The sequence below is a fragment of the Puma concolor genome, chromosome B1 (genome assembly GCF_028749965.1).
Source record: "Puma concolor isolate L17-30 chromosome B1, mPumCon1.1.hap2, whole genome shotgun sequence".
Taxonomy (NCBI): domain Eukaryota; kingdom Metazoa; phylum Chordata; class Mammalia; order Carnivora; family Felidae; genus Puma; species Puma concolor.
Genome location: NC_141670.1, coordinates 105,274,756 through 105,293,792, shown reverse-complemented (window position 1 = coordinate 105,293,792; position 19,037 = coordinate 105,274,756). Strand labels below are relative to the sequence as shown.

Genomic DNA, 19,037 nt, shown 5'->3' with positions numbered 1-19,037 from the left:
ACTCTGATATCACAATTCTTCCCTTGCAGCTTTTATGATGGTATTGAGCTAATTAAAATATGGAATATACTTAAAAAATTACTTTCAGTAGTGTTTCCTTTGTAAGGCAAGGAAAAAAAAAGAAAACAAAATGGTTTAAAAAGACATCTTGAGGGGCGCCTGGGTGGCGCAGTCGGTTAAGCGTCCGACTTCAGCCAGGTCACGATCTAGCGGTCCGTGAGTTCGAGCCCCGCATCAGGCTCTGGGCTGATGGCTCAGAGCCTGGAGCCCGTTTCCGATTCTGTGTCTCCCTCTCTCTCTGCCCCTCCCCCATTCATGCTCTGTCTCTCTCTGTCCCAAAAAAAATAAATAAACGTTGAAAAAAAAAATAAGTAAACATTAAAAAAAATTAAAAAAAAAAAGACATCTTGAGTTTGTTTATTAATTTACCTTTGATTTTGCTGAATTTTGTGGCTGACTTTGAGATGACAAATTCAAAAGCATTAGCAGAGGAGATTGGTCACTTGATTTTTAAAAAAAAAAAATTTAATGTTTATTTATATTTTGAGAGAGAGAGAGACAGAGTGTGAGTGGGGAAGGGGCAGAGAGAGGGAGGGAGACACAGAATTCAAAGCAGGCTCCAGGCTCCAGTCTCCAGGCTCTGAGCTGTCAGCACAGCGCCCGATGCGGGGCTGGAACTTACAAGCTGTGAGATCATGACCTGAGCCTAAGTCAGGTGCTTCACTAACTGAGCCACGCAGGCACCCCGGTCATTTGATTTTTAACTTGGATGCATAGGTACCTGAGAACAATGAACAGTCATAGCTTGGTTTCTTGCTAATTGAAATGACAGCACAATATTTATAAATGAACATAAGCAGAAGTTAGGATAAGTGTAAACAATCTTAGCTCTCTCAGAAGTAAGGAACTTCTGGGTTTTTTTTTTGTTGTTGTTTGTTTGTTTTAAGCAATCAGGGCATAACACAGTAGCATAAGCAAAATTAATCTGGTGAGAAAAAAAATCTCACCTATCTGGGCAGATTACACAGATGGTAACAAATAACTTTTACTAATTCTTTTTTTTTCTTAAAAAGACTTCTTTTTTAATGTTAATTTTATTTTATTTTATTTAAAATTTTTTTAAAAATTTATTTTGAGAGAGAGAGAGAGAGGAGAGCATGAACAGAGGAGGGGCAGAGAGAGAGTGAGAGAGAGAATCTGAAGTAGGCTCTGTGCTCTCAGCACAGAGCCCAATGATGGGCTCAAACCCACCAACCGTGAGATCATGACCTGGGCTGAGATGGAGAGTCAGATGCTTAACCGACTGAGCCACCTAGGTAGGCTTACTACCTTACTACCTATTTTTAAGATCAGACTGAATACTCTTATGCCAGTTTGTTATCTTAACAAAGAAAAACTATGTCTAGTCCTCTATTAATGTAATATTTTCGCAGTAAAGAATTCATGAGTTTTTTTTTATTTTATAAATTAAGAAAGTTGAGCCTACTTTGCCAACATTTTCATGGCTTTCATTTCTTCTCTTCAGACTCATTATATGCCGTTATTATAAACTAAGACAAAATTTATTTTCTGCAAATCTTCTAAACTTTCTCTGTCTATACATGTTTTTTTCTTCCACCATCTCCTTTAACTTTCTGTACAGAATCTTTGCTTTAAGACAAAACTATCTTCTTTGCTTACTGATAAATAAGAACACAGTCCATTGCTTTGCATACACATTTAGTTTTTTTTTGAAACCATTGTTTCCAGGGTAGCATCAACACTCACCTTTAATCAAAATATCAACTTACTTTTCAGAGAAAATCGAGAGGTAAGTGAGAACTGTTTCCCACATAGTCATGTTTACATACCAGCAAATTTCATGAGTACACATAAAATGACAACCGATAGCTATACACACCATTTACCCTTTAATAAAGTGGTAAAAATGTAAATGTTCAATAATATAATGCAAAAGAAAAGAATTTCATAATATATGTAAATAATAAACAAAACTTAGTGATCAATATTTCAGTATTCTATTTTATGTGGAAATTATCCAAATAGTCAAAAATTATGCATTAATTAATCCAATATAATATTAGTACCAGGTCCTAAGGTTATAATATATATCAATTATACATGTATGTTATATAATAAATTATATATAAATATATATAAAATGTATAGTCTTATAATCTATTTTTCACATATATAAGCCTAATATGTATTTATGTGTGTATTAGATATATATCATTAGATCTTAAACTTCTTATATATTATATACTTATATAATCAATATACATATATTAGATGCATATTATACACAATAAGATTTATGATATATTTTGTTATTATATACTATACATGTGTAGTATATGTATACTATATGTCTTTATATACTATATTATATGATATATATCATAGGTGATATATAGTATATATCATAGATATAAACACATAATGTGTATAATAATATTGTGTCATATAATATATAGTATATATCTTGTAAAACATATTATATAACATAAATATAATTATATTAATACTATAACATATTACATGACATATATGTCATATAATATATATTATATATAACATTATATATTATAGCATACCTTATATATTATATACATACAATATATAATATATTATATACATACAATATATAATATATTATATACATGTAAGTTATATATGTTATGTATGACATACATCATATAATATAATGTGACATAGATAAAATTATAATTATACTAATTATATAAATAATTATATATAATATATGTAAATATATAATGCAGATAATATTATATGTCATATAATATAATATATAATATATAACATTATATATGTTACATAATATTGTATATTAGATTATATATGATATATATCATATATTAGATATATATTATATATTCCTATATTAAATATATATCACTAGGTCTTAAACTTCATCAGAAAATAATTCTACCTTAAGATATATTTTGCCTGATATTAATATAGCCAATATTAATATACTAATTATATAATATATTAATATACACAATACAGAAAAAAGTAGATATTAATAAGAATATATAAAAGATTGATACTATATAATAAGAATGCTATTAATATACTAAGATATACATCTAATGGTATATAATATATAAATATATGTATACATACATACATATACACACATGTAGATATACAAATACAGAAAGTATTAAATCTGTATGAACCTAAGCATTCAGTATAAGAAATTAGAAAAAAGCAAGAGTGTACACAAAGAAAGTAGAATGAAGAAGATGATCAAATTAAGAACAGAAATGAATTAATATAATCCAACTTCACTTATACATATTAGAAACACAATGCTAAATAAAATGTCAAATCAAATTAAGCAATATGTGTGTGTGTGTGTATGTGTGTGTATGTAAATATAATATGAAAACACTAAATGTTGGTAAGGTATGGAACAACTGGAACTCTCATACACTTGCTTAAAATAGAAATCGATAAAACTACTTTGAAAAACTCTTAGCAAACCTTAATAAAATCATAAATTGAAAAAAATACATTGAAACCATAAAGGGCCCTAATACTGTATTTAAGAACATTTTAATAACTCTCAACCCCATTACTCTAGGACCACCTGAAATTTTCCTCACATTTTTCTGAACTGAAATTTCTTGTTTACAATAACAAACATGTATTAAATGTCAGTTATCAATGAGAAATGGTCCAATGTGCTAGCAAAACACAATTATGAACAAGATCAAGTTTGTTGCTATAAAGGGATTCACAGGTAACTTGGGGTGACAGACCTGAAATTACTAATAAAGCAGCAGATCATAAAAATACTGGATGTTTTTACAAAATGATATGATAAAAAATAAATGGAAGTAAAAAATTGGTTCTGCTCAAAGAGGTATAGACAGAAAGCTCACAGAGAATGCTTGCCACAGGTGGTGATGTTTAAATAGGGCCCTGAGGGATAAATACAAGTTTTCCTTGCAAATTAGCTTTGTGGGGACACGTGGAGATAGAATTTTAAATAGCATCAACATCATAGAAAAAGTGCAGAGATAAGAAAGTGTGTGGTATGTTAGAAGGGTATGTGTTAAAGTCGAAGAAGAACCTGAGGAAGTATAGTGGGGATGAATTTCCTAACATATATATTACAAAAAGAAGTAAAACAGCTACTGTGACTTCCTAGTAAAACTTTGCTTAAAATCTGCTGCCAAAATAAATGATACACATTTGCAAAAGTGCATCGTATCACCACTTAAAATTCTAGTGCTAACATATAGTACTAATATCACAAGAATATTGAATATTGAGTATCATAAGAAACTCCTCTTAAAAACTGAGAACAAACTGAGGGTTGATGGGGGGTGGGAGGGAGGGGAGGGTGGGTGATGGGTATTGAGGAGGGCACCTTTTGGGATGAGCACTGGGTGTTGTAGGGAAACCAATTTGACAATAAATTTCATATATTGGAAAAAAAAAGAATTCCTGAAAAAGAAAAAAAAAGAAACTCCTATTATTTTAATTCAAAGGTTAAGGTCATTTTAATAAGAAGATAATTGTGGTGAGGCTATAATGAAAAAATCTGAAATGTCGTGTGTGTGTGTTTTATAGGTCTCATTACTTTGAGAAATTTACTGAATAAGAGAGTTTTTCTTTACTGATATTTTTAGAGGTAGTTAACCTTACCTGTTGGCTGTTGAAACAAGTAGTGAGTTTTATAGTAAAAAAAAATATGTACTAAGTCATACAAAAGTCTAATATATTGCTGACAAGCTTAATATCCTTAAATTTTTTTTTATTTCAATTTTAAATTTGGATTTTTTGGGTTATATGTAGCAGATCTCCACTTGTGCTTGCTTAAGCCAAAAGAGGTAATTTATAATAAGGGTACTGGGGTGTGTTGAGAATCCAAGGAGATTTGAACAATCGAGCCTCAGGATAAGTAAACGCCAAGGTAACGAGTAAGAGTTCTGTGGTCTCTCAGTTCCAGTTGGCTCTCAGGAAGCCAATTGGCTGTTGAATCAGTCAGCTTCAGCCAGACTGGCAGGGCCACAGAAAAGAACATTCATACTCAGCATACACAACTGTGAAAACATAACATTTGGGAATGATTCTTCCTCTGAATAGATAATCTAAAGAATTAAAACATTTTGTTCTATACATAGGTGAATGAGTCCAAGGGCCTTATATACTCTATCTCACTGAACTCATACATCAGCTTTATCATAGCACTTGACTATGAAGAAATGGTATGCAAAAATAGCACAGGCTGAGTTCAAACATTTCCTTTATGTTTTGTTTGGGCAAATGTTTGTCAGAAACAAAATGTAAAAGTTTCCAGGGAGCAGCAATTAGTGGCTATAAAAAGATTAGGACAAGCTTATTAAAATGTTACTCTTAGCCAGCTAAAGAAAAGAATGGCAAATGAGAAGGATGTTCGGGACTGACTGCAGAAGACATGGTGAAGGTCACCTCTCTGGAGAAATCAAAAAGTCCCTGTTTTGAGTTTTAACACAGGCTTTCTCTTTGGTTGTAGAGCAGAAGGAAAGAGATTTGAGTCGCTGATGGAAGTAGTGCTTCAAGATTCACTCTTCTGGCAAGGGAGGCAGAGGGGGAGAGAGAGAGAGAGAACTTGTAGGAGCTGAGGAAACAGCCCAAAATGATGTGTGTGAAGCTTGCCTGAAGCACTGAAGTAGGTACAAGCACAAGACAGTAAGATTAAAAGGCTCATGTTTCCTGGAGGGCTCTGGAAAGCCCAGAGGAAACATTGTATACTTCCTAACACAGGCTGATAGCAGTTGATGGTAATTGAGGTCTAATGTGCCAGATACCCCGCTGAATATTCTTTTGCTTTATTTCACTTCATTTTCAAAATCACCTAATGAGATTCTTTCACCCAATTTGCAGATGGAGAAATTGAGGCCTAGAGAAATGAAGCCACTTGCTTAAATAAATGGGAAAAATCAGAATTGGAATGTTGTGTCTGTGCTGTCAGGTCCCGGTTCTCCACGTTACCAGATAGCCTTTTCTGAAGAAGAGAGCAGCAGATGTCCTGTGAAGCTTATACATTTGAAAGCTGTTTGCAGAAAGTAGCAAGCGACTGACAGGTGGCCTCCCGGAAAGCCCAAGCTTTTGGAACACGTGAATTTACTCTAATACTCCCTATAAACAGATGTCAGCATAAAGAATATAAGAGGAAAACCAGTCCCTTCATTGTTAAAGGTTTTTGTGAGAGCATATTCAGTGATGACAGTTTCTTGGGCAGCACCCTATCTTAATGAAGCACAAACGTGGTGCCGTATTAAAGACGTGGAAGATTTACCAGGGTTATGAGTTTGATTACTTTTAAATGGCTGGCAATTTAGCGGGTCATGTTTGCCAAACCCACTGAGGCTTTTCTTGAAATAATAAGACAGAGTGCCCAGCAATTTTGAAAGTGGGAATATTTCTTATTTGTATACCCATCTAAAATGAGATTACAAGCTATCGGTTTTTATTTCTCTTTTTATATATTAGAATCGGCAAGGATATTCATTATTATTCTGAGCACGCACATTATTAAGTAAATTAATTTATAATATTTATATATTATATATTATAACTTTAAACAAATTGTATAATTAATATAACTATTAACTATAATGAACAAATTTAATGATAACGGGAGGTAATCAACACTGTAGAACTATGATTTCTCACATCACCTGTGTTTTTTTTCTTCTTTTGGACATTATTTCCTAACTCGTATTCTGATTACTTTTATATGTCTACCACGGTATTTTTGGCACCACTAGTCAGGGGCTATAACTTAATTGTACACCCAGCAATTATATGTGGTATTTTCCCCAGTTATGTCAAGTTAGTTTTTTGTATTTTAAGCACATCACTTTTTTTAATGTTTATTATTATTATTATTATTATTATTATTTTTGAGAGAGAAAGAGCATGAGCAGGGGAGGGGCAGAGAGAGAGGGAGACACAGAATCCAAAGCAGGCTCCAGGCTCTGAGCGGTCAGCACAGAGTCCAACACGGGGCTCGAACCCATGAACCATGAGGTCATAACCTGAGCCAAAGTCAGGTGCTTAACGGACTTAGCCACCCAGGCGCCCCTAAGCACATCACTTTTAAAAACATTTTGGAGATAATTATGTTATGTGTCTTGAGTTTCCCTATTGCAGCAATACTTTCTATTGCTAGTTTCTGTTTCAGGGCCTTGTAAATTTGCTTTAGAGCAGGGTTTTCTAAACCAGACATCGTGTGCCACCTCCACAATTTTTGCCAAATATATCGCCTGTGCTGTTAAAATATTACTTAATATTTTCCTTAAATAAATTCAGGATTCTTATCTAAAATTTTATTGATGAAGGCACTGTATAACTATTGCAAATGGGCAAGGAGAACCACTTGCCTTAAATAAGTTGTGGAAACATTGATACGCTGCAAATGACACTCTGCTTTATATTCTTACCTGCCCTTCAGTGAAATAAAGAGGGAGAGTAACAATTACTGAGAAACCATTGAATACGTCACTGGCACCAATCTGAGATTTTGCCCTTAATGTAATAAAATTAATTGCAAAGAAGTTTTAAAGGGACTAATTTTTATGGTCTAATGCTATTGTTACTTAATGCCACTTTGTTTACTTCCCATGATCATTTTGCTTACAGCCAAGGCCCACTTTGGCAACATTCCTTAGAACATGGTCCCCAAACCATGAACACATATCAGACCTAAATTCGTAACTGTTTGATTTTTGACGTGTTACTTGATTCCTCATTGTGCAAGAGGGATAACGATATTTACCTTTCAAGATGACTTTGAGAACTATAGGAGGTAATGTCCACAGTGTGTCTAGTTTAGGCCTGGAGTTTATTAAAAAACATAAACACCTACTGTGTGCCAAGCACACCTCTTGGTGCTCAGGATCTAGAAGAGCAAATGACAGAGAAGGTCTCTGCTTTCATGGAACTTACATTCTGTTCAGCGAAAATCAACCATGAACAACTCAACAAAAGAGCAAGGTCATTCCAGGCAATATTGATAGAAGCTCTGAAATAAATAAAATGTGGCACTATAAAAGAAAGTGACTGGTGTTCAGGGAATGCTAATTTCCTTCCTGATTTTCACCTCTATATGGTTGGTATTTCATATATGTAGAAAAAGATGAAGACTATTGAGAATATGCTTGTCAGCTGAGATAAGCAAAGGGTGAAAGACCGAGAATGAGTAACAATTGCAATTTAAAACACAATTAAATACATGGCCCAAATTTTAAACGTCTGTACTGCTCTAAGTAGTAGAGACTCCTCTAAGATTTGCCTTCTTGTTACGTTCCATAGAACTTATGATCCTCTCAGAAACAGAGACTGTTTCATGGTTCATGTCATGGAAATTAAATACAGTTGAGGCTTTATCACTTACTTTTGTCATGGTTATGCTTTTTTTAAAAAACTCTTTAAATATTTATTTATTTTTGAGAAAGAGGGAGAGAAAGAGAGAGAGAGAGACAGAGACAGAGACAGAGCCTGAACAGGGGATGGGCAGAGAGAGAGGGAGACACAGAATCCGAAGCAGGCTCCAAACTCCGAGCTGTCAGTACAGAGCCCGATGCAGGGCTCAAACCTACGAACTGCAAGCTCATAACCTGGGCCGAAGTCAGACACTTAACTGGCTGAGCCACGCAGGCGCACCATGGTTTTTCTTTCTTTTAAAAAAGTTTATGAATTTTGGGAGAGATAGAGCGTGCATGTGAGGGAGGGGCAGAGAGAGAAGGAGGAAGAAAATCCCAAGTAGGCTGCATGCTCAGTGAGCAGAGCCTGACCCAGGGCTCTATCTCATGACTGTGACATTGTAACCTGAGCCAAAATCAAAAGTCGGACGGATATTCAACCTACTGAGCCACCCAGACACCCCAGTTGTACTTTTTTATAAAAGAAAAAAAAGCCAACAACTTTAGAAGTTACTGTATTATGCATGATGAGTTTGATTTTGGGAAAGTTAAGAATATTTTCCACACAATTCAGGCTCTTAAATATATTTTCAATCAGCAAATTTCCTGAGCTGGGCAGGGCCCAGAAGTCACAGTGCTGCTGATGACAGAATGAGAATAATTAGGTTTTGTGCCTAAAACGAAGGATGGATTTATATGGAGAGAACAAGTTCTGAAATTTCTGAGACCTATTGTCTGGCCTGTGAAGGATAAATGAACTCATGTGAGGCTTTGCAGATTAACCTTGGAGGGTCAGGAAAAAAGTTTCCTCTTTTACAGTTCCTTCGTCAATTCTGATTCCTCTTTGCCACTGTAGTCATTTGCAGTGACTTTGAATCCTGTTGCTCTTATTGGACTCTGTTAACATCCTTCCGATGTCTGAATAGCTTAATTATTGGAATTAAGATTTTGAAGAATCAATTAAAATAATATCTAGTTGGAGACAGGATACCCAATTAGGAAGTATTGAAAAAGCAGCTACTTTGTTTCCAGAGTCCTTCTTCTCATGTGTAATTGAATTCTGCTTTTCCTTCTCAAGTAACAATAAATCTTTTGATCTCTGTGGAAGAAGGAAAGATCAAACTGGTCCTCAGAATCCACAAATGAATCTCCTCCCTCCTCCACTTCTTCAAAGATCCAGTTAAATTCGAATTGCAGGTTTTTTTTTGTTGTTGTTGTTTTCCAGTGTAATTAAGAGGCACAAAAGAAAATTACTTCGCTTATTATCATAACTAGAAAACACCATTTCTTTTTACTTCCAGCTTTTTTTAATGTTACATTTTAAATCAATGATATTCATGTAAATTTAACTTTTTTCTCTGACATTTCACAGTGAGAGGCTTTCATAGTAATGTTTCAAATAGTTGCTTTTTTTTTTTTTTTTCCTGTAAGAACCCCTACCTCTAAAACAAGTAGTCAGTGCTGTTGGTTCATAATTTACTCTAGAAACATAATGATTTTTATTTCCCAGAATAGCAGTTAAGAATGCTTAACAGACTAGATGATGTAGTGGAAAAAGCTGTGATCTAGTTCTGACCCCAGTATTTATTATTTGTCCTTCATGTCCTTTATGTGTGTGGAACAACAATATTTTGGCCATAGTGCTATTGGGAGGGAGAATCAAATGTGGAAATGCATGCATGCTGCTTTTAAACCACCAAGAACTCTATAAATAAGTTTTATTATTACCATGGTGCTAGAAGAAAAACATGCAAGCACTCATAAGGCATAGCACTGGTTAATCTCATTTTTTAGTGCTTACTTTATACAGCCATTTGCGCTCATTTGAATGCATTCAAATGTCATTTTGAAAGCATGAAATGTGCTGTATACCCCAGTTCTGCTGTAAACAAATCTGGGAGATGACCACTGCAATTCCAAATGTAGGATTAAAGAGCAGTTCAGATCCACCCTTATTTTCCCACACTCCATCAGACTTGACATAACGTATCTGGCCAAAGGACTGCTTTAAAGACTTCACGAAAATTTACTTCTGGCAATAATGACACAAATGGTACACCATCCATAATGTCAACTCATTGACAAATCTGTATTAACATTTTGAGATCAACCTGCCTCACAGATTCCACTTCTCTCACTCATTGTGTCTTCCACCAAACCTACCATGCAGGAAAGCCTCTGACACACAAAGATGCTGGCGATTTGGTCTTTGTGGTTGTGTTATCTAGAGAGCTCTCCGAAGTCTTGATTAGTTCAGGGATTTCAAGTCTGCACCAAACTGTAGACCCTTACAAAGCTGAAGTCATTTGCATTTTATTTGGTGGAGTAAGGTGAAACTGAATAGAGGTGACTGAGGAAAAGAAGTGAGAGAGCAGAGTGGTTAATTTTATGTGTCAACTTGCCTGGGCCATGGTATCCAGTAGTTTCGTCAAACACTAGTCTAGATGTTGTTGTGAAGATAATTTTTAAATGTGATTAAGACTTAAATTAGTAGGCTTTGAGTAAAGCAGATTACCCTCCTTAGTGTGGGTGAGCCTTATCTAATCAGTTGAAGGCCTTAAGAGCAAAGACTGGTTTCCCAGAGAAGGAGTTCAGCCTCAAGACCGCAACACAGAAATCTTGCCTGGATTGCTCATCTTCCTGACCAGCCTGTGGAATTTAGGCTCAAGACTGTACCTGATTTCTAGTCTGCTAGCTTGCCCCGCCAGCCTCCATGATTGCACGAGCCAATTTCTTACAATAAAATGTATGCTGTTCTCTCTCTCCCTGGCCTCCCCAGTAAAGGGAAGAAGTAGATAACAGTGTAAACTCACTCACCATGTAGTCTTTTTAAACCTCACCTACTTCCAGTTTTCCAACATTTACTTCTTGCATCCAAACTAGATGTATAACTTGAAATTCTGCAGGAACAGAATTTTATGTTCAAAATAAAAAGTTTCTAAATAAAGGTTGTGTTTTTCTCCTTCCAAATTCTAATCTTATCTTAAGGAGAATACCTTCTGATCTTAAATTATAGCCATTTAAAATCTATGCATGTGCTTTGGAAAGAAATTTAAAACTTGCCGTCTATAAAGACATACTAGAGCTATAATTCGTGTTTATTCTGGGAGACTTAAGGCAACATTTTTTAAGAAAATGAGGACACAGACAGGAACTAACATTTAGGAGATTGGCACAGGATTGTTTGAAAAGATTAAGAGGAATGATCACTGTGGATGTAGTCTGCATGTTTGCACACAAACCAATCAAGAACAAGCTGACCCATTTATCTAGCCATAACTGTGCCTGTCCCTTTGGGTGCAGAATCCTGTGGTCTAAGTGAGAGAGACAAAGCTAAAATGTACTTCGCGTTTATGCTAATATTTTCAGGTTCGCAAAACTTTTTGTTGAGATCCATAAATAAAATAATAAAGCAAAATTTACCAAAAAAAAAAAAAAAAAAAGAATTGAGCTGCTTGTTCAAAGTTGTAGGAGTGACTACAGCAGGTCTCCTCTGGTTTACTTACATCTCCCACCACATCAGCCATCTTTTGGTAGCTCCAGAAGTGCCATGGAGGTCCATCTGAGAAGCATGGAGAAGTCAAGATTTCCTACTTCCTCATTTTCTATAACCCATGGATTATACATGTGGTATCCATTTAAAAGCATTTAGAAGTGGACAGAGAATCACTGAAGAACATATACATACATACATAAAGAAAGGGGCACTTCAATTTCAGAAAGTGTAAAATTTAATAAAAAGACATGCCTTAAATACTACATTTTATAAAAGTTATATGAAAATGATTACAAGGCTATAGATATTCACAAGAGAAAATGGCAACAAGACTGAACAAATCAAGACAGACTTTGTTGGGAAGCAGACACTCAATAGGTTGGGTTTGGACAGGGAAGAGGACAAGAAGGGAGCCATCTCAGAGCAGCAACAGCATGAGCACAATGCTGGAGTGGAAATGACAACCTGGTTTGGGGGAAATGAGAATTTTCCACATCTTCAAGTTCTGATTTCTTTTTGTTTAATACCTTCTTCAACTCATTTCTCTCTTCTTGCAGTTTATTATAAGCAGTCAGGAAGAACCGATCTTCTTTAAAACTCTCCTGAGAAATCTCAGGTAAATACCTGATTTTATTGCTTACAAGTTTGACCTTCCAGAAAACACCAGAACACTAGTCAGCCAAGTTCTTTGCCACTTTATAACAAGGATCTTCTTTCTTCCAGTTTCCAGTAACACGTTCCTCATTTGCATCGGAGATCTCTCCGAAAGACCTTCAACACCCATATTTCTAACAGTTTCTGACTAGTTATGTATTCTCCAAGAAAATATAGTCTATCACTGAAGCTCTCCACTTTTATTTCTGAACACTTACCAGAATCACCTTCACCATCTATATTTCTACCAATAGTCCCTTCATAGCAATGCAGGCTTTTTTCAGCATGCCCATCCAAACTCCACCAGCCTCTACCCACTACCCACTTCTAAAGTTGCTTTGACCTTTTTTAGGTATTTATCACAGTGGCACCCCACTTCTTGGTACCAAAATCTGAGAGGAAAATGAATGAATGATATGTATTGAAAAGAAATATAAAACTATATGAAATAGGAAAAAGATCTAATTAGTAATCCCAGAAAACATATAGGCATAAAAAAAAAAAAGAAGGAAAAGACATGAAACTGCAAGTATAAACTCTAGAATGACCAAAGATAAAGAATCAATAAAATGGAAGACAAAACTGAGAATTTTACCCAGAATGCAGCGTAAGAAGAAAAATGGAAAGAGTTGCTTATATGGAGTATTCTTTGAGAATCATTTTTTCATAAAATTTTAATAGGATTCTGGAAAAGATAATAGAGGAATATTGGAGCAACATAGTCAAAGAGATAATGGCTGATAAATTTTAACATATATAAATAAAAATTGATAGAGAAAACACTAAATTATAATTTACCAATCCAACAAAAATTAGGAAAGGAAGAAAAAAGAAACCAAGAGAAATCTCTGATGAAACAAAAATATGAAATAAGGTGATTACCGGGGTGCCTGAGTGGCTCAGTCAGTTAAGTAAGTATCCAACTCTTGATTTTGGCTCAGGTCATGATTTCACGGTTTGTGAGATTGAGCCCTGGGTCAGGCTCTGAACTGACAGTGTGGGGCCTGCTTGGGATTCTCTCTCTCCGTCTCTTTCTCTGACCCTTCCCCACTTGTACTCTCTCTCAAAATAAATAAACTTAAAAACAAAATAAGGTGGTCAGTGTAACTCTAAGCACGTTATAATGACAATAAATGTAAATAGGTTAAATGAATATTAAAAATCAGAAATTATCAGCATGAATATAAAAAATCAGTCATATACTGCTTATAAGAAACACTGCTACACACGCACATATGCACACACACACACGCACACACACACACACACCCTAAAACAGAAAATATAAAAAGGAAAAAAATGAAATATACTAAGAATATGAACCTTAAAAGAGCTGGTACAACAATATCTGTCAAAATAGAATATGAAGTCAAAGCATTAGTATAAATAAATCAAATAAGCTACAATTTATGAAAAGGCTATAGAAATTATAAATTTATATGTGCCTAACAATATAGACTTAAACTATAAAACACCAAAAGCCAACAACTACAAAATCTCAGAATTACAAAATAAAATCAAGAAGTTCATATAAACATAATAGCCAAATTTAACACCTCTCTCAGAAACTATATATTTGGAGAATATATAGAGAATTTGAATAACACATATAACGTAATTGTGAATTTACATATCCCTGCACTCAAAAGAGAACCCAACAGAGAATACACATTCTCCTAGAGTGTCCATGCAACATTTAAAATATTTATAAAATTAACTGTGTAATTCAGTCACAAAGAGTCAAAATTATTCAAGCCATATTATTTGATTACTATGCAATTGAATTAGAAATTAATTATTACAAATAGTAATATCCTACAGATAGAAAACTGAAAAAAAAGCAAAAGCTTAAACAATGAATGGGTTCAAAAATACTTCACAAGGAAAGTCATAAACTAATAGTTTTATCAAAAAACTAAAATACTAAAAATAAATTTGTGAGATATAGCTAAAGCAGTCAGTACTTAGAAGTTATGAAGTCTTAAATACATTTACTACAAGTAAATATAGCATTTAATCCAAGAAGCAAGATGAAGAAATCAAAACAGTAAGAAAGTTGAAGCAACAGAACTATAAAAACAAAACACAAATTAATGACTTAGGAAAAACATCAGTGGAGATAATTTTTAAAATCTATTTACTTGAAAGCTAATAAACTAGGCAAGCCTCTAGAAAGTTTGATAAAGATAGATGTGTACATACATAAGTGCATTATCACATAATGGAATACTATCCAGTGACTAGATTGGGTGAACCAGGTCAACATGTATCAGTATAGTGGAATCACAAAAACATGTTAAAAAGAAAATTGTCAAATGATAAAAATTTCTGTAGTTTACTTCATTTCAAAATGTTTTGTATGTTTATATATACAAATTGTGTGTGTGTGTGTGTGTGTGTGTGTGTGTGTGTGTATGCATGGGTATGTGTGGATATTTACATAATAAAGTTACCTATAACATTTTCTTAAGATCTTAAGAAATGTGAAACACATGGCAAAATGTTAGCATTTTCAAATCTCTCAAGAAACTGTATGTTAGCCAGTTTGACAATAAATTATATTAAAAAAATAAATTAATATTCTGTGTGCTTGAAGTTTGTCACCTTTCCTGTATCCCATTCTTTCCCTTCCTTCCACAGAGGTAGCCATTATCCTGAAGACAGTGTTGTTTTTGTTTTGTTTTTTCTTTCCCAACTAGTTTTATACCTTTACATTTTGGAAAAACTCCCATTCTTAGAAAGCAGTTTCTCTTTTTCCATTTTAGGAAGTTATAACTTTCCATTTACAATTTGGTTTTCTAGTCATTTCTTTTACTTGACAAAAGAATGATTTCATTCTTTAAAAAACTAAGCCAATTAAATTAATACTGATATTTAGGCCCAAGACCATAAAGAAACCAATTTTTTTTCTTAGCACCAATTATGCTATGGATAAGCAAAAGAAAACAAAACTGGAAAATAGAGTCACCATCCACTGTAAATCTTTCAAGTATTTACTGGATGATTCAGCTAGCATGGAAACAATTATAGAAAAATATAAAAGGTATCGCTTGGTGCTCACTGAAAAAAGGTGGCTTCTTGTACTTATACTCCATTTACTGAATTCTTACATGTTGCTTTTTTGGAATAAAAATTGAATGATTTTATATATATTCCATTTATTTTATCATGATAATTAACCCTGACCATCCATGAGAATCGTTTTCTGATATTGATAGCCTGTGAGTAGCTTTCTTTCTGGAATAAGATAGTCATCCTAAGTCCCTTTATTTTACTTTTGGACATGTTTGACCTTAATTACATCACTAAGTGCAGACTGACTGATGATGACACAGATCTTACTTCCAGGTATGGTAAAGGCCAATATCAGAAGTCTAATTGCCTTGTACTCATTCTAGATTAGGCAGGTAAGTCCTTTTACAGTTTATTGGCATTTCTAGGGTCTTTCCTCAAAATTAAGAAATAAATTGCTGTGGGGTGCCTGGGTGGCTCAGTTGGTTGGGCAACCGACTTCAACTCAGGTCATGATCTCACAGTTTGTGAGTTTGAGCCCCGCATAGGGCTCTGTGCTGACAGCTTGGAGCCTGGAGCCTGCTTCAGATTCTGTGTCTCCCCCTCTCTCTACCCCTCCCCTGCTCACGCTCTGTCTCTCTCTGTCTCTCAATGATAAATAAATGTTTAAAAAAAAATAAAAAAAGAAAAAAAAGAAAGAAATTGCTGTTCTCAGAGAGATATTGTTTGAGTACCCTGAGGGAAAAACTAACATTTATGAACTATTTCCCCATGTCAAGAATCTCCTCTATGAGTTGCATTTGACAAATCAGTTAAATTTTAGCTTTTCTTTATTTCCTGTTGTTTGTATCTCTTCTTTTCAATGTTTTTTATATCTTCCTGGGCTTAAAAACTCACAGATACATTACCTACTCATGTTTTTTTGCCCCCTTTTTTCTGGATTATTGATGTTTAAAAGAGATTTCATACAAACATGCAATTATTCTTAAACATATTATATCAATATCACATTTTTGCATAATGAGTAAAAATAGTATATCTCAGAACTTGTGAATAAGGCTGTGAAGTCATAGCTAAAAAAAAATTAGTCAAACTGATGTCTTATTGCCACCCACTGAAATTTCATATGTGCTGTGTTCTACCTCTTCAGTTTAAAAATCTGCAGTTGTTCCCAATCTATGTAAAATCTCTACACTTAGAGAATTGAACATATTCATTCATTCATTTTTTGAGTAGACATAAACCCAGGCATTAAAAGTTATATAATATTGGGGCACCTGGGTGGCTCAGTCCGCTAAGCATCTGACTTGGGATTTCAGCTCGGGTCATGATCTCAGGGTTCATGAGTTTAAGCCCTGCACTGGACTCTGCACTGACAGGGCAGAGCCTGCTTGGGATTCTCTCTCTCCCTTTCTCTCTGCCCTTACCTCATTCACGTGAGCCTGCATGTACTCTCACCCCCTCAACATAAATAAACTTCTTAAAAAAGTAATATTTATTTTTATTTTTGAGAGAAAGAACATGAGTGGGAAAGGGACAGAGAGAGAAAGGGAGAGAGTGAACCCCAAGTAGGCTCCACACTCGGCACAGTCTGACGTGGGGCTCGATCTCACGAACCATAAGAGAGCAGAAATCAAGAGTCGATACTTAACCGACTGAGCCACCCAGGTGTCCCTAAAAGTAATATAAAACTAACACAAAATACAGTTGTTTACCACAGGAATTTGGATTGGCTGGATGATAGATGAACCTACCAGCATAAATCCTGATGGTGCAAAGCAGCATATGAGCCAATGTAGTAGGGTCAAGTGCTCATGTGTTATAAAAGAACAATTAATTTGAAATCAGGAAGGCTTTGTGAAATTTCTGGGAGTGGAGAACCCAAATCGCTACCTAGCTAGTGTGTGGAAATGTAGAGATGAGGGAGAGGTGAGAATTATAGTTAGAAAAATGAGTGTGACTTGCTCAGGGACCAGTGAAGTGTCTGACCTAGCTAAAGCAAAGGATTTACAGAGGGAAAGAGTAAAGACAAAACTGATCACTAGAGGAGGTTGCGTTGTGGAGGCTCTTTGAAAGGACATTTTTCTGAAAAAAAGAAAAAATCTAAAGATTATTTGAAGTCCATTGATGGTTTCTTAGTAGATGAGTGAAATGATAAAATCTGTGACTTAAGGAGAAACAAATTTAGAGCAATTTTTATTTATTTATTTTTGAATGTTTATTTTGAGAGAGAGACAGAGTGGGGGGGGGCGGGGGAAGGAGCAGACAGAGAGGGAGAAAGAGAATTCCAAGCAAGCTCCACGCTTAGTGCAGAGCCTGATGCAGGGCTCTATGTCACGACCTTGCGATCATGACCTGAGCTGAAATCACGAGTTGACACTCAACCAAGCCACCCAGCTGACCCTAGTGCAATGTTTATTAATGTATGTTCCCAGCATCATTAATTAATGGAGTTACTCCAAAAGGGTCAAGTACTATCAAATAAATGTGGAAAATGCTGTTTTTTTGTTTTTGTTTTTGCTTTTACTGTGGGTCTTCTCTAAGACTTTAATATGTTAATGGACATTTGACTGCCAAAAGGAAAATCCAGCATTTCCCAACCTTATTTGACCAGAGAACCCTTTCTGGGAAAACAATGCATGGACCAATTATTCTATATGTGTTGGGACTAATCTCGGTCTATACATTGACCAATATGTTAAGAAGTGTACAGTTTTGTATTTTTAAGTAACTCACTTCGTATCTAGTTTGGTCCTTTGTTCCCAGATTGGTAGAAATTCAGGATCTCTTAATTTCCTCTGTGAGTGTCTGTGTTTTGGGGTCTTCCAGTGCCAAGGTTTTAGGAGGCTGTGAAATGGTGGGGTGGCGTGTATCTGGTGCTCAGTGTCATTGATATATGCTAGTATCTGCTGTGATGTCCTAAATGCTATCTGGTCCTGGGGAGTTGATTTGTACTATTGTTGCTGAGACATGTCTATCCAGTGGTTCTATTTCTTTCATAGTATTCTGAGATTGATGGGAATACCACTTACTGATCTGTTCCATGTTTATATACAAGAAACTGTGTGAATATACAGGGCCCCATCTTTCTTATCATGAAATTTAGCTATTCTATGAGTGCTTCCTGCTTTCTTTAGGTTTCTAGGAAATTGGGCTGATGTCCATGTATCTAATGGTTTGGGGCTTTTCCCATGAGATTTCCACACAAATCTTTTACTCTATGCCATGAGTCGTTTTTGTTTCCTAAAAAGCTATATTTTTAAAATTTCAGAAGAAACAAAGAGCTCCCTTTTCCTCATATTCTGCTAGGGTTCTGTTCCCTAAGGAAATGTCTCTTAAGACAGCTTGGGACAGGGGGAAGGATATACTCAAGGAATACTTGAGGTAAAAATCAATTATTTCAAAGATACTTCCTACTACACTTGGAA

General features: G+C 34.9%; 1 long non-coding RNA gene across 3 annotated transcripts in view; it reads left to right on the top strand.

The window, feature by feature from the left end:
- Positions 1 to 19,037, top strand: part of LOC112858613 (uncharacterized) — a 235,018-nt gene that overhangs the window by 192,147 nt on the left and 23,834 nt on the right. Inside the window, exons 6-7 of one of the 3 annotated variants that reach the window (XR_015250261.1) lie at positions 5,539 to 5,689; positions 5,905 to 6,318. The exons of 1 other annotated variant lie outside the window; for it this stretch is intronic. This is a non-coding gene — a long non-coding RNA (uncharacterized LOC112858613). Of the gene's footprint in view, positions 1 to 5,538; positions 5,690 to 5,904; positions 6,319 to 19,037 lie in introns of those variants that run through there. One more of the 3 variants, XR_015250256.1, reaches the window with a different exon arrangement.